Source organism: Uloborus diversus, chromosome 5 (genome assembly GCF_026930045.1).
Source record: "Uloborus diversus isolate 005 chromosome 5, Udiv.v.3.1, whole genome shotgun sequence".
Lineage (NCBI taxonomy): Eukaryota > Metazoa > Arthropoda > Arachnida > Araneae > Uloboridae > Uloborus > Uloborus diversus.
Genome location: NC_072735.1, coordinates 96,983,081 through 96,998,484, shown reverse-complemented (window position 1 = coordinate 96,998,484; position 15,404 = coordinate 96,983,081).

Genomic DNA, 15,404 nt, shown 5'->3' with positions numbered 1-15,404 from the left:
TTAATTCAATTCTTAAAAAAATGAATTTTGCATCGTTTTAAATTAAATTTCTTTTTAATATTACCTAACAGGTTTAAGTTATTTTTTAATATTTTGCTCAAACAGCCAAGTTTTATTTAAGAAAATAATTCGTAGCTGAAAGAGAAAAATAAATCTGTAAAATCGATGTTGGTGAATGAACTACACATTTATTGGTTCGCAAAACTTCTTGAGAAACTAACAGCGGTAATGCAAAAAAAAAATGTTAAACCGTTCATTCAAAAAATTATTTGAATAGCTAACATTAATGTCGAATCATTTAAAGGATAAAAGGGCTCATTATTCTGCGATAGAATCACCAAATGCTAAAAAACAGTCCTACTTTTTACCAAACTAGTAAATTGTCGAAGATACTTGTCGTAAAAGTCCCCTTTGTACCATCCGTAAATTTCTGTAGCGAAAAAAGAAGTTCTAATATTTCAAAACAGCACTCACATATAACAATGCAATTGTAAAGCCATTACCTTGTTTTCACGAAATCCTTAAATTGATAAGTCAAAACAGTACGCAAATACTGATTTGCAACAGAAAAGTTTTGCATAAATTAATAATAAATGTGGAAATGACTGCCAAAGTAGTTTTCAAAACTTTATACGTAACTGATTTTAAACTAGTAATCTGGTAACCGATGTGAATTACTTCAATGCATCATAGTCATTAACTATTATATGATAAACCAGTCACGCAATCTCGGCTTCATATTCCGTGACTAGCTTATATTCTTTCGTCATTAATAAAAGTACATTACCGGCAGTCATGCGAAAAATCTGCAACTGAGAGAAATCTGAGCAAGCTCATTTTCTATCTGCTGCACGCAGGGTTCACTCACATAAAACAACTTTCATGAAGTTGCGAAATTGCACCTTATAAATAATTTGGTGCATACAACACGTATTTAAGGCAAATGAAGATTCTTCCTAAATTACTAGTTCAACCTATTCTATCAGAATCTCATAAGAGTTTCCTCTTAATACACATTCGACAAACGAGGTCTGTTTTGTTTTTGTCTGCAAGTATTTAGATGCTAGCTGCTTACGATTGGTCAGTTCGTTCACTATTTAATATCCTCAATTAATGGTGATTTTTGGGGGATTATCGGACAAATGGGCAACATTGGCGATGTTTTTCTAAAAAGCTCTATACGTGAAGTATCCCGTATAAGGACAATAACTACCAATCGTAAATGATTATGACCCAACAAGTGCTCAATTTTTTATTCCATATTTTAGTCAATAAGACTAACAAAGATCTCAAATGGGAATAATGCAACAACACATAAGATTGTTTCAATTACTGATGACCAATGCTAATACCAAACTAGAGATGGTTATTTATTTCAATAGCTTTATTTTATTTACAATATGTTGGAGAGAGTTTATAATAAAGAATCTTAAGATTTTTATTTGCGTTTTCTTATTTATAAACAATTTTTTAAATATTAAGATTTTTAAAATTATTTTTATAAATAATTTAGTTTTTATATAGTATTTGTGTAAAAAAAATCAAATATTTTCAAAAGTAACTCAATTTGTTTACTTATTTAATAGAATTTATTTTATATATATATATATATATATATATATATATATATATATATATATATATATATATATATATTTTTTTTTTTTTTTTTTTTTTTTTTTTTTTTTTTGCATTTTTGTCATCTATTGTACGTCAACTCTTTTGTGCAAGCTTGGTTGTTTGGTTTCAAATGAAAACAAAGCGCGCATAAAACGTCTGATTCCAACATTTCCCTATTGTTAGTATTAAATCAAAAACGCGTTTCTTCAAACATCTCGAAAACTCATTTCTGCAGATACGGCTGTATACTAAGTTTCTCTGTCTGTATGTCTGTAGGATGTCTGTATCTCTGTGACGCGCCATAGCGCCTAGATCGTTCAGCCGATTTTCATGAAATTTAGCACAAAGTTAGTTTGTAGCATGGGGGTGTGCACCTCGTAGCGATTTTTCGAAAATTTGATTTTTTTCTTCTTCTATTTCAATTTTAAGAACATTTTCTGGAGCAAAATTATCATAAGATGGACGAGCAAATTACGAAATTATCATGACGTGGAATGGGAGAGCGAATGAACATAGCCAATTGGCGAGAAATTCGTCATCCATTATTTGTAAATATACAGGCGAACCGATTGACCGTTTGATTTTCAACTACCGGCAAAGCCGTGCGGGTACCACTAGTTCATAATAACTCTGAGAGTTAATTAGTTAAAAGCAGTGCGTAAAACCTTGATTTTCTTCAATACTGTTTCTATGAGATGCACCCCCTAGTGTCGCCGATAAGAGATATTTACTTTTCTTTTGTCAAAACCTAACCAGGCTCATGGCTCTTACATAAGAGCAATTGTAATCTCAAGTTACAGTTTAAGACAAAAACAAATAAAACCTTAAACTTTCCCCAATTATTTTGAAATCCATTACAGTGAGGCTTCCTTGTGCTTTCTTCTCTTAAGAGTATTACGAAATATTATCCCGATTGCCCCCCCCCCCCCCCGTTCAAAACAAACTGCAACTCAACTCCCAAGGCTGGAAATGTGATGTCAGGCTATTAAAAGAATTGTAAATGAAATACTTATTCTCATGAGAATTGCTTCAATCGTGTTATGATTTATTTATTTTTTTCTAAATACACTTTGATTGTACTGAATTTTTTTAGGATTTAGTTAAAGATGTTGTTTTACAATAAAAAAATCAGTTACTTTTGGGGAATGGGATAAATGACATATTTCTAGCTTTGTTTTTGCATTTGAGAAAAATGATACTATTATCTCAGCAAGGTTAAAATTTCCAGCATTGAAACTATTTTAGAAAATATGCTATAGTTGCTGCAATTAATTAATCGTCAGGTATTTTTGGCTTTTATATCACAAGCAAACATCTTAAAAATTGGTTAACATATTGAGGTCGACGCGTATTCATAAGGAATTAATTCCCAATCAAGCCACGCAAAAGCAATGAAAACCAAACATTTTTTTGCTTAAAAAAATTTAGCAAAATAAATTAATTTGTATTATCAATAATATCTCAGTACATTAATGATATTACCCTAAATTAGTTAAATGCAATTTTTTTAATTAATTATTATCTAATTTATCTCTCAGTCATTGATAGAAGCTATAGTTTGAACGGAAAATTCTGTGTCAGTCACCGATGGCGGAAGTGGTTAAAAAATCGAGTAAATCTTATTGTAAGTTTAGGGAAACCTTTAAAAATCATTGTATATGATTTTGCTCTTAAAACCTTCTAAAACACAAATGCCAGAGATAGGATTTATTTGTAATTAGCACCGTCAGTAGCGCAATTTTACTTGTAATTAGTACTACACTAGTATAATGCGTAAGTAGCGCACTGCAGCAGCAATTTTTGTCATCACCAAAATGCAGAGCCAAAACTGCTGAAAAAATGAACATTCTTGATGCATTCGTAAAAATTACTCTTGTATAAAACAATGCTCGTTAGATCTGAAATTAAAAAAAAATTCATCCTAACTACCGTATCTAAGCGTTTTAAGTTAAATAGGAGCGATCAATTCCCATCACCCAAACAAAGTTAAAGTTCCATATCTAAGGCCCACGGTCACATAAAGTATCCTGTGATTTGCTGTCTACCAATCACAAAGCGAATGGATCCAAAGCCAAGTTACGTCAAAGTGCAGCCAATAAGCAACCTTGATTGCTCAAAAAAAAAAACACCCTCATCACAAACAAATAGCTTTCTTATTTTTCATGCCTGTTAAAAATATATAAAAACATTATTTATGAAATACTTGGCCACTGACCAGTAGACCACTTGCCAGCGAGCTCTCCAACAAAATTTACCTTTAAGCTTCGTAATACTGTCATGCGCAGCCTTCCCAACGCTGCCAGGTTAGGTTTGTCCCAACTTTAGATGAGCAGTGTCTATGATTTGTCTACAATCACACTAAACACGCAAAGGTGAGACAGTCAGACGAAAAATGAAAGAATTGAGCACAAAGGGAGTCATGTCCAGGCAATGATCTAAACTCAGTTCTACGAAAGCATTATTTTATACAGATCCTACTAATTTCAAGTTTAGTAGAATGAAGGAGGTAGGTCTCTTGCAGGGGCTCTGCGATGGGAGGTCACGGGAGGTTGCTGTGACCTCCCAAAAATGTCCACATTCGACAAGTTTTGTTTGACGATTCGGCAAATTTGGGGACATAATTGTAGCATCGCAATTTTTAAATGTCCGCATTTCCATTTTCATTAGATATACTTATGTGTGTATACCTGTATTTTATGGTTCGGAAAAATTTAAAGTTCTATCCGAGAAATCGACATTTCTTGCCTTCCCAAAAACTTTTAAGTTCGGGGCACCCCTGTCTTTGGAAGATCTTACAACATATGAAAACATCGGATCTATATTCTAATAATTCTTACTTTAACTAATTTAACACTTTGTAAAAGAAATATTACAATGAAGAACGTTTCTCATTTAATTACAACCGAATTTTAAAATGTCTCTAAAACTGAATGGTTCAGTGTCTTGCTTCCAAGAGATTTTGTTTTCCAAACTAATGCATTACTCGTTGTATAAACTACATCGCCTTTAATACATATCAACACATTTGCAAAAACTTTTTTCATTTTCCATACATTATAGATAAATACAATCTGGAAGTTAAACATGAGAGCAAACATTTCATTGAGAATAAATATTTTCTATCATCATATCAGCATTTCAAAAAAACTACCCATTCTCCGTGAAGACTAGAAGTAATCATTGCGGATTCACATGTAAACAAACCTGAATGACAGAGTATCAAAAAAAAAACCAGATATTTTGCATTCCACTACGTCTTTTTAAAAATTGTATTAGCATTTAAATTTGAGTTGAATACTGTTTAAAAATAAAACTGCTATTCAGATGGCAATAAGTAAAATGCCTCAATATTTCTACTAACAGATACTCATAAAATTAACCTTTCGTTATTTATATTCATAATTTCAGAAAAGAAATATTTTTTCCCTGTATAAATACACGACCTTTCAAGCGAGAGATTTTTCAGATACTTGATCTTTTAATGTTGACATGCATTTCCCCGTGATAGCATTTGATGACTTAGCATTTTCGAAAATTTTGAACCACTTCACAAAAATAGCTAAATATTTTGAATCCTTAAATCTACTTAGTTTACGCTCATAGAGATGCTTATTTTTCTATGAATAATTCTAGGAACTTTAATAATACTTATGTTCAAATACAAAATAGCTACGATACATAAACTAAGATATGCAAAATTAAAGGTACAACATTTAAGAGAGTTATGCTGACACCTTGCTTTAATGACTTGTCAGTTCTTTTTAATTGGCAAATGAATTCAGATTCGACAGGATCGCTGATTAGCAGGAGTTAGTTAATTATGACTACAAAAGAAACACCACCAAGTGACACCATAGAATTCCGATAAATCTTAAAATTCCAATTGCATATCTAAAGGGTAGAATTTTGTTCTATAGTTCTAGTCAAGCAAAAGCATTGAATATCTCTACAGTGATCATATTTACAAAAATTAATATTTATTAAAAAGCAAACTCATTTCCGTTTCAATCTATTGCACTATTTCGCAACGTTACTTGAAATTTGTTGAATGTACTAAAATGAACTGCATAGTATGATATTACTATCTGCCTTTTGCAACTGAAAACATAACCATAGAATAAATCAATCAAAGAGCATTACGTCCAATACAGAATGTGTTTTTTTTTTTTTTTTTTTTTTTTTTTTTTTTTGAGCAATCACGAATTGCTTATTGTTTTCACTTAACCATTGAATGACGTCGGTCCTTTGATTTTAATTTTTATGCTTATAATGCGGGTGTTTATGTGCTGCAGAATCGAATTGTTTCTAAGCAACCTTCTCAACTTCACACATTCCCTTATACGGGAAAACAATATCCAGCATATAACATCCACCACATAACGTCCAGCCCTGGCATCCATTTGAAATTTGACGTATTGAATTCAAATTATGGTTGTGATAAAAGCCATTAATATAAACAAGAAACCTATCAAGAAGGTCCGATCGTGATTCATTATTGCGGAAAACATAATTTGAATTTAAAATCTCAAAATTCACTATTTTATTTTATTTATTTATTTTGATGGTACAGTGAAGCTTGTTGATGTTCTTACGCTAGTATGTATACCCAAACAAACCAAACATTAAAATATTTTTGAACGTTGCTCTTATTTCTGTCTTAGATTTAAGTCACAAATTGGAAGAAACAGCAACATCAGAACTTGCAGATTACAAATACTAGAATTTTTCATTGGTTTCAAATGTGTCACATATAATATTTAAAAGAAATTCAAAACACAAATTTTCTTGCAAATCAAAAGATTTCAGAGTAAGATGTAACAACTTCTAAGTTCGGCTTTTAAGATTTTTCTGAATTTGAAAAAAAAATGCGTTTTTACTTAAATTCCACAAATTTCTCTCCATACGAAAAGCGAATTGTTTGTAGAAGAAGAAAAAACTCTTGTAACTTTTTCCTTCGCAATGATTCTAAACTGTCTTTCCAAGTCATAAAAACGGGAGTGAAGATTTAATCCAATTCAACCTTAGCGCATAAAAAATATTAATTACGCTGCTTTTTTTTAACCATTTCTTTGTTCCACTTTAAAGTTATGCGAAGGGATTTTGAGATTAACTCATTTAGGAGGTCTGTGGTTTCCATTTGAGATTTAAATAGAATTTAACTTTAGAAAAAAAATTGACCACAACCGCGTAATTAAATGCACGTTAGATGCGTTAATAAAATTCTTAACTTCTTTTTGTGAGGGGAAAAAAATAAGCCTCTTAAATTATTAGCATTTAAATTATTTTTCACTTTATTTATTCAAGTAGAAGAACGATTTTAACTAAAGAAATAACATATAATGTGCATAATTCTTTTTGCGGAAATATTGATATAAAACGTATTGTGACAGTTAATTATTTTGGCTAATGTTTTTTTTTTTTTTTTTTTTTTTTTTTTTTTTTTTTTTTTTTTGCGTTTAATGGCGCTTCTCCTCTTGAATGCACCTTACTACATTTAAAGGTAACTTTCATTTATTTACTTATTTTTTATGCGTGACAGCGTTCTAACGCATTTTGTTGACAAAGTTCCTCCTATTAGAAAAATGATCATTGCGTTGGTGAATTTGGTGGTTTAAACTTTTTTTGCATGATGAATCCAGAAGAAGGAAATTTAGACTAAAGTACTCACAGGGATAAGTGCTGATGCACCTTGAAGAACTTTTACCAAAATTCGAATTTGCTCCATTTTTTATTCTATTTTCTTTTTTATTCTCTTATTTCATTGAAAAAATGACAATTGTTCCATATATCACCCCCCCCCCCTCCCCTCCTCCCGTACGAGCCGCCTATGTCTTACACACACTTATGTATTTCAACTTCTGAAGAGTAGAAAGGCTTTTAACTTCAAATTACTTATCATTCGCAAGCTAATCGATTTGCATGTGGTTCCTGTCTGAATAAAAATGAAGCTATGCGAGTTCTTTGAATGAATAATTTTCTTACTTCATAAATCACGTTCAAATTTGTATGTAACAAATCATTCATCCCGCTCTAAAACTCTATTTTCGCAACATTAAGTATTGAGGGGAGGGGTGGGTAAGGGGAGAATGGAAAACAAGCTGATATGGCGCATCCTCTTTTGACTGCAAACGTGCCCATTTTGACCACAAGAATTTTCGTTCCCCGTTAAAATCTGTCAGGCGCAATAAAAAAAAATGGGGTTAGACGTTCGACGAAGCAATCCATCGAATGTTCATCTGGGTTATGCAATCGCTTCGACAAGGGGGAGTTTGGGGTAGGACAGAGCGTAGTTTCCATCCCATTAACGTTCTGTGGGAGAACCGCAATCTGAGGTGATGTCCTCTTTACATCGCAATTTGAACGGAGATCAGTGCATCATCATTTGTCTTTATAAAACTGAATATTGTGATCATGTTCTTTTTGTACGTACATCAGTTTTTAAAATTTTTATATTTTCTGAATTTCTTATGAAACAATGTGATTCAGTTCGTTTCTATTCGTATTACTATAATACATCTCAATACATTTGTAGCTGATAATGGAAGAGTTCTATTTTGCAAAAACAGAGTAAAACCTCTGAATAAGGGATACTAATTGGATCGCACCAATTGTGCCCTCTCCCCCTGGTTTGGAGAAATCAATGTATTTACAATTAAGTGGGCTTGTTTCATTTCTTTCTTTTCTTTTTTTTTTTTTTTTTGGTACAATTTATATTAGGAATTTTCCCTTTGACCCCCCCCCTCCACCTGGAAACCTTCGAAACTGGACGGTACATCCTAAAGTAGAGTTTTTTCTTCGGAAACATTTGACTGGATATGTACAAAGAATTAGCTCAGTATGATTTTATAATAAACGTAAGCTTCAAGCATTCAAAATTAAAAGCTGAACATGTTTTATGCATAAAACTAAATTACATTCAGAATCATTCAAATTTCAAAAATGTGTTCTTAATTAAAACTTAGCAATAACTGGGTAACGGCAAAGCTTTGTAATGAACAGAAATTATTTTGAAGAAATATGTTGCACGAATTTGGTTGATGTCATGTAATTTACATTATAATACAATGTAAATTACAATAAATGCTAACATTTCAAATTTCGTATACACAATTTGTCATGGGCAATGCACTATCTATCCACGCAAGGCAAAATAAACTTGTTTATGTGATTTTTTCATATCAGCCAGAATTTGATCCATTTAAGTATGAAAATAAGTTCGGAAGAAGAAGACTTCCGCATACTTTTGTTAGAATTTCAATGCGTTAGGTAACTATAAATAAGACGTACAGCTTACTTGAAAAAGTAGTTCCAGATGTCTTCTAAGAGGAGCTATTATGGCAACCATACGCACCACAAGTCACCACTTTCTACTATACACAATTATTAACTTTCAAATGTGTTCATCGCTTTGCGTTTATATCACAGACCACAATGTAAAATCTAGTAGTTGTCGGTAAACAACGATAGCGAATCGGTTACAGCTAAGACCACTAAACTCCGGCAATTGACACTTACATTTTTATTTGGAGTTGCCGCTTGGGTTTCGTTGGGGGCGAAACGGACGTATACGTCTAGTCTCTCTTTATTTATGGCAATATCAATTCATTGCCACAGAATACTTACTGTTTGACCACGGATTGTATGTAATTCGGCAATCTGCCAAGTAAAGACGATTCCATCTGAATGAATCTAGCAGGGGAGAAGGGAAAATAATGATGGGATTTCGATGCACGCGTTTTATAATGTCACTAGTTCCTTATTCATTTATTGCATTCTCGAAAATAAAATAAATGGAAACAAAAATAGTTACTATGGAAACAACAAAAAGAAACTGCAAGATTTTCATTTAGTTTAGGAACGTAAAAGCAAAATGGCAAGCTTAAAACCTTGTTGTGAATAAATAAATTAATTAATTTTTGCCGTGAGAATATAGATCGAAGGTACTTTAGATTTAAAAAATGTTGCTGTGAGCAAATTTTCATTTTTACAAAACTAAGGCTAAATAATTGAGAGGCAAAAGTGCACATATGAAACAAACCAACTAACATCCCTATAAACTAATAGATACGTCCATTTCCGTCTATAAACCGGATATTATCCTTTCCATGTAATCGATGGTCAAACAGTATTTGAAAGAATTTACAACACAAAGAAGAAAAAGTACACCCGGAACAGGAGTGGGACTTGGACTCACCGCCTCAAGAGTATGAAGCTAACGTTTTGACATCTTGGCCACGGAGGCCCCAATACCGGACATTAGAGTTTCTCTAATTCCTAGACCTGTACTGCAGATACCTTAGTAACTACCACACACTTACAGCTTTTTCCAAAGCTTTTGACTTCACTGCACGAGATGAGATGCAAGACGTCTAAGGACTCTCGCTGGTGTTCTTAATTATTTTAGCTACCAGTGTGAAGGTATTCTCAGCTGTAATAACAGAACATCTGCTTTCCAGTTCGGTTATGGATATTCCAGGTTATTCATCTCCAATGACGGTGAAACTGCAATAACTATATTAATCGGGCTTTCGATATATGCTTGTAGTTCTGCCTTAGCCCCGGCTTAGAGCGGTAACTTACAAGTGAACCAAGCATTCACCTTCACTTTTCGTTTTACAAGATTAGTTGCTTCATGCTTGCGTACTCCCGCTGGTGCACTATATTAATTTTAACTACCAGTGTCAAGATAATCTCAGCAATCAGTTTCAATCAGAGGACATCTGCCTCCACTTGGCTATGATTTCCAGAATGATGATTCCCTGAATATGGGAATTGGACGCGTGATCGATTTCTTATTATATGCTTGAACTGTAAATGTTGTTGGTAACTGTTGTCTCATAGTTCGCATTCGATTTTAAAAAGTTGATTTTTTTAATTATTACTCGTATTACTATTTATTTATTTATTTTTTATTTTATTTTATTTATTTTTATTATGTAGATTTTTTTTTTTTTTTTTGTTAAATATGATTCATCTGATCTCAACCATTTTTTATGTGCATCTTTTTGTTTTTCAATTAGCTACAACAAGAACAATGTAAATTAAAAATGATTATTTTGCACGTGTAGTAAATTCGGAAAAATCAATAAAAAATAGGCGCTATTAGCAATTTTCCTTCCCACAATTCACAACGATCTTTAAAAAGAATATAACATCTGCAGTTATTTTATTTCACTTTGTATTTCTTTATTTATTTTCTTTTTCACTTAAAATATGTTTAACGCCTGGAGTACGGGTCTACAGAGCTAATTTAATCCCGTCTTTAAAAACTGAAGAAAAAAAATTAATTGTAAGATTTTTTCCGTTCTTTTTCAAATTTAAGAGTCATATACAGTGAGATAGAGGATTTTGCGATTAAGTCATTTACCAGCTTCTGCGGCTTTAATAAGGGTGCTCATTTAAATATAATTTAACTTTCCGCTTGCTCAGAAAAAAATGAATCCAACGATACAATTAGGAGAGGCAAAATGCTTTAATAAAATACCAAACCATTTTTTGCTGCATAAAAAAATTTTATAGCTTCTTTAAATTTTCTTTCGCTTTTTCTACATTTCTTTAATATTTTTCTAATTTTTTGCCTATTACGACTTGTTTTTTTCGCAGAATAAATAATCACTAAAATATGGTAATGTAAGTTTTAATGAACAATTTTTCTTTTGAGATCATAATATATGTTTCAGTTTTTGTGGAAGTTAGTTTTAACCGTAATGTTTAAAGATGAAGAAAATGGTAATACAGCATTAACTCCCGACAATGTAAGGATTAAAAAGTCAGTAATCCAACGTTATTAAGCACAAAACTTGCAAATGATTGCAGACACGTGTTTCGGTGTTACAAGGAACACCTTTTTCAATGCAAAGAAGTGTGAGCTTTTGGATGAAAAGTCATCCGAGAAAAGCAACACGGTGGAACAGGAGATAGTATAAATACCAAAAAATAGAAATTAAACAAAACAAAAAAGATAAAATGACACCTGGAGACAAAATTTAGTATATAATTCCATCAGGAAAAAAACCGTTAAGTAATAAATTTTAAAAGAAAACCCATAAACAATGCAAAAAATCCAAAAATGAAACCACTCATAATAAATTAGCAATAAATTTACCAGCGGGAAAAAAAACTATGTCTGGAAGCAATGTATCAAATGGAGAAATGCAGAAAAAAAAACAGAGTGAAGGATAAACATATTGGAATTAGTTAATCACAAAACGAAATAAGAAAGCAAAAAATGAAAAAATAAAAGTAAGAAATGTACGACGTTTACATAAAAATAATAGAAAATCTAAACCAATTTTAACAAAGGAGTCCACACAGAGGAAAAATAGGGAATTGCAGTAAGATCGTTAACTAAATTAGAACGGTTCCTCAGGATGTAGAAAGATTCCCAAAAATCAAAATCCAACGAATCGGGGCATTTTTGGATAATTTGATAAGAGTTAAAATCAAAAGAATGATTCGATTCCCAACAGTGTTGAGCAATACTGGATTTATTCAGCTGTTGTTTTCTCACATAGCTTTGATGTTCTTTTAACCGAAATTTCAAAGAACGGCGAGTCTGTCCGATGTATCCGAGTCCGCAATTGCAAACAATTTTATAGATCCCACAGCAATTAAGAGGGTGAATAGAATCTTTAAGAGAAGAGAAAGAAAGTTTATTAATAGGAGAAAATACCACTTGGAATTGGAATCGCTTCAGAATCTTAGCAACCTGAAAACTGATACCAGGGAAGAAAGGCAGAACAACTAAATTCTTAGTGTTAAAAGTTCTATTAAGAACAACATTTTGAGATTTTTTGCAAAGTTTTTTATAAATGGAATCAACTAAGGTGGGCGGATAGTCTCTATCAACAGCAACAGCTCTTAAATAGTTAAGTTCCGCATTAAGAAGCTCAGGTGAAGAACAAATATTCATTGCACGATAAACATATGTGTTGAAAGCTGAATATTTTTGATTAGGAGGGTGAGATGATAATCTATGTGGGGGTAAGGAAACAGCAAAAGGTTTGCGATAAACCGTAGTTTCAAAACCGGACTCAGTTCAAGAAACGAGAACTTCCAGAAATGGAAGGCAATTATTCTGTTCTTTTTCACAAGAGAATTGAATATGAGGATCAATGGAATTTAAAATAGATAAAGCATCATCAATGCTTAGTTGATCGTGGTTCATAAGAACAAAACAGTCATCAACATAGCGAACATAGAATTGAAACTGTAGTTTCTGAAACAACTTGACCTCAAAGTAATGCATGTAAATATCACTAAGGATGGGGCTAAGTGGGTTTCCCATTGCCAAACCATCCGACATAGTATAAAATTTACCATTAAAAACAAAGGAACTTTGCCTTAGACAAGTATGAGTAAGGAAAACTAAATCCTCAATTTCCTTAGAGGTAAAATGAAATTCAGACAGTCTACTCTGAAGGCATAACAATGAACCCTCGACCGGAACGTTCGTAAATAATGAGTCATCTTAATGAACATCAAAGGAAGCCATAAAAGAATTAATTGGAACGCAATTCTGAATTTTTTTGACAAACTCGATAGAGTTTTTTACAGTGAATACATTATTACTCATAAGAGGAGAAAACACAGAGACTAAATATTTTGCAAGTTTATAAGAAGCCGTACCAATATTGGAAACAATCGGCCTGAAAGGAATGCCAGCTTTATGTACCTTGGGTAAAGCATAAAATCTAGCGCAATTAGCTATAGAAGGAATAACAGAGCGTTTAACATTTAATGGAATAGACTGAACAGACTTGACAGCCGAAGAAATAGTCTTTAACTCATTTTCACTAGGATCTTTAGAAATCTCTAAGTATGGACCAGAAGAAATCAAATCATTAGTTTTGTCAACATAAGATGATTTGTCAAGAACAACAATTTGACCACCCTTGTCAGCTTTAGTAACAACAATATCTGAATTAGAAGTTAAATTCTTTACAGTACGCCGAACAGTATTAGTAAAGACGGGATTGGAAATTCTAGAATTAAAGTCCACATTAGAAGCAATAAGATGCCTAACGCAATCTTTTTGATTGGATGATAAGGCACTAAATTTAAAAGCTTTCTCAATAGGAGCAATAAGCTTAGAAAAAGAAGGTTTGCTGGCCAGAGCAAAGTTATCACTGCATTTTAGAGCATTAATTTGAGAACTATTTAAAGGAACACTTGAAATATTAACGACAACATTTTTATTTACCACTGGTAAATTTTCCGAAGGAACAACTTTCGAATTTCTACAAAGTTTAGCTGATTTCTTTTTCAAAACAACTTGATGATTCTCCGTAGAACGAAGGGTTCTAGACCAAGAAGTTCTATTAATATAATCAAAATCAAAAATAGAATTTGAAATAAAGAGATGCAAATCATAGAGCTCACTTTCAATAAACGAGAGGCGTTTCCTAGTTTCTTGGATCGAAGCTCTAAGTAGAGCCAATTTCGATCGAAAAATAACTTTATCAATTTTTACAGAACGTGGTAAGTTACATTTCAAAGAAATAAAATTTGGAATAACTTTCCTGCGCCTACATTCTTGAAGAAATTTTAAGTGGTTCAAAAAGCGAAACTTCTTAGTACGAAGATTGCAAAACCTATTAATTTGAGACATTCCAAAAACAAAATACCAAAGTACATAAGAACAAATTATTATCAAAAATACAAATCAAATTAAAACAGTAACAAGGCAAAAATGAAGCAAAATTCAAAACTACCAAATACAACAAATACAACCAAAATTCAAGGCAAGAAGAAAGAAAAAAGAAAGTAGAATGTAAGGATGTTTGCAAGGCAAGAAATATTTAATGGATGCATAGGATTGAGTAAACTTGAAGCGCTTTAAAAGTAAGGCATTTACGAACAGGGCCCGATTTGAGTGTAAGCCCGTGAAGCACGAGTTTGGGGCCCCCTAGCTTGGGGGGGGGGGCTCAAAAAATTATGTTTTTTTTTTTCATGGTGAATGTTTTCATTTGTTTTTCATTTTTATTTTGCTGGCTATGTTTTGACAATTAGAGGAAAACTAATGTGAAGTGATAACACTATCTGGAGTGACATCTAGCGTAGAAGGAGACCATTCAGATGTCATTCCATGTTAGTACGGAGCTCACTATTACTGATTAAGGCATTTATTTTGTTTCTGTTGATTTACAATACTTCATGATGTTTAAATCTTTTGTAATTGTTTATTTATGTAAGTTTCAAATTACAAATACATTGATTCAGAAATTAAATAGCTTCAGAACTTCCTTTCCAAGGATAATTTGGGGACATTTGAAAACATTTTTGGGGACACATAGCAAAAGGAAAAAAGATGTGCGATGGAGCACATTCTTCAGTTCTGCAAGTCAAGAGGGCCCTCACAGTTTTGTTGTGTTTACAGTCCTGAAATTTCTAAATCGGACCCTGGTTACGAAACATTCTTAAATACTGATCCATCACAATCTACTTTTGTTGAACAAAAGGGCTTACGATTTGAAAATAATGTCAAATAAAACGGCAAAACAGTTAAAGATCTCGGTGCAAGAAGGAGATAGTTTCCGTTTTTGTCGCTTTTGCGTTTTATATTGAAATGTTTGAAAAAAATATATTGTCTTTTTGTCTTTTGCCCCCCCCCCTTCTGTACAAGACTACTAGACATGTCCAATCAATATTCCGTAAAATTCCGTTTCCGTAAAGAAAAGGAGCTATAACACGCTGCGTTTCAGATAAACACAATACAGTTCCTCAATAAGTCAATGCATCATATCAGGAGTCCCCAAACTTTTCTGACTCGCGGTACCCTTTGA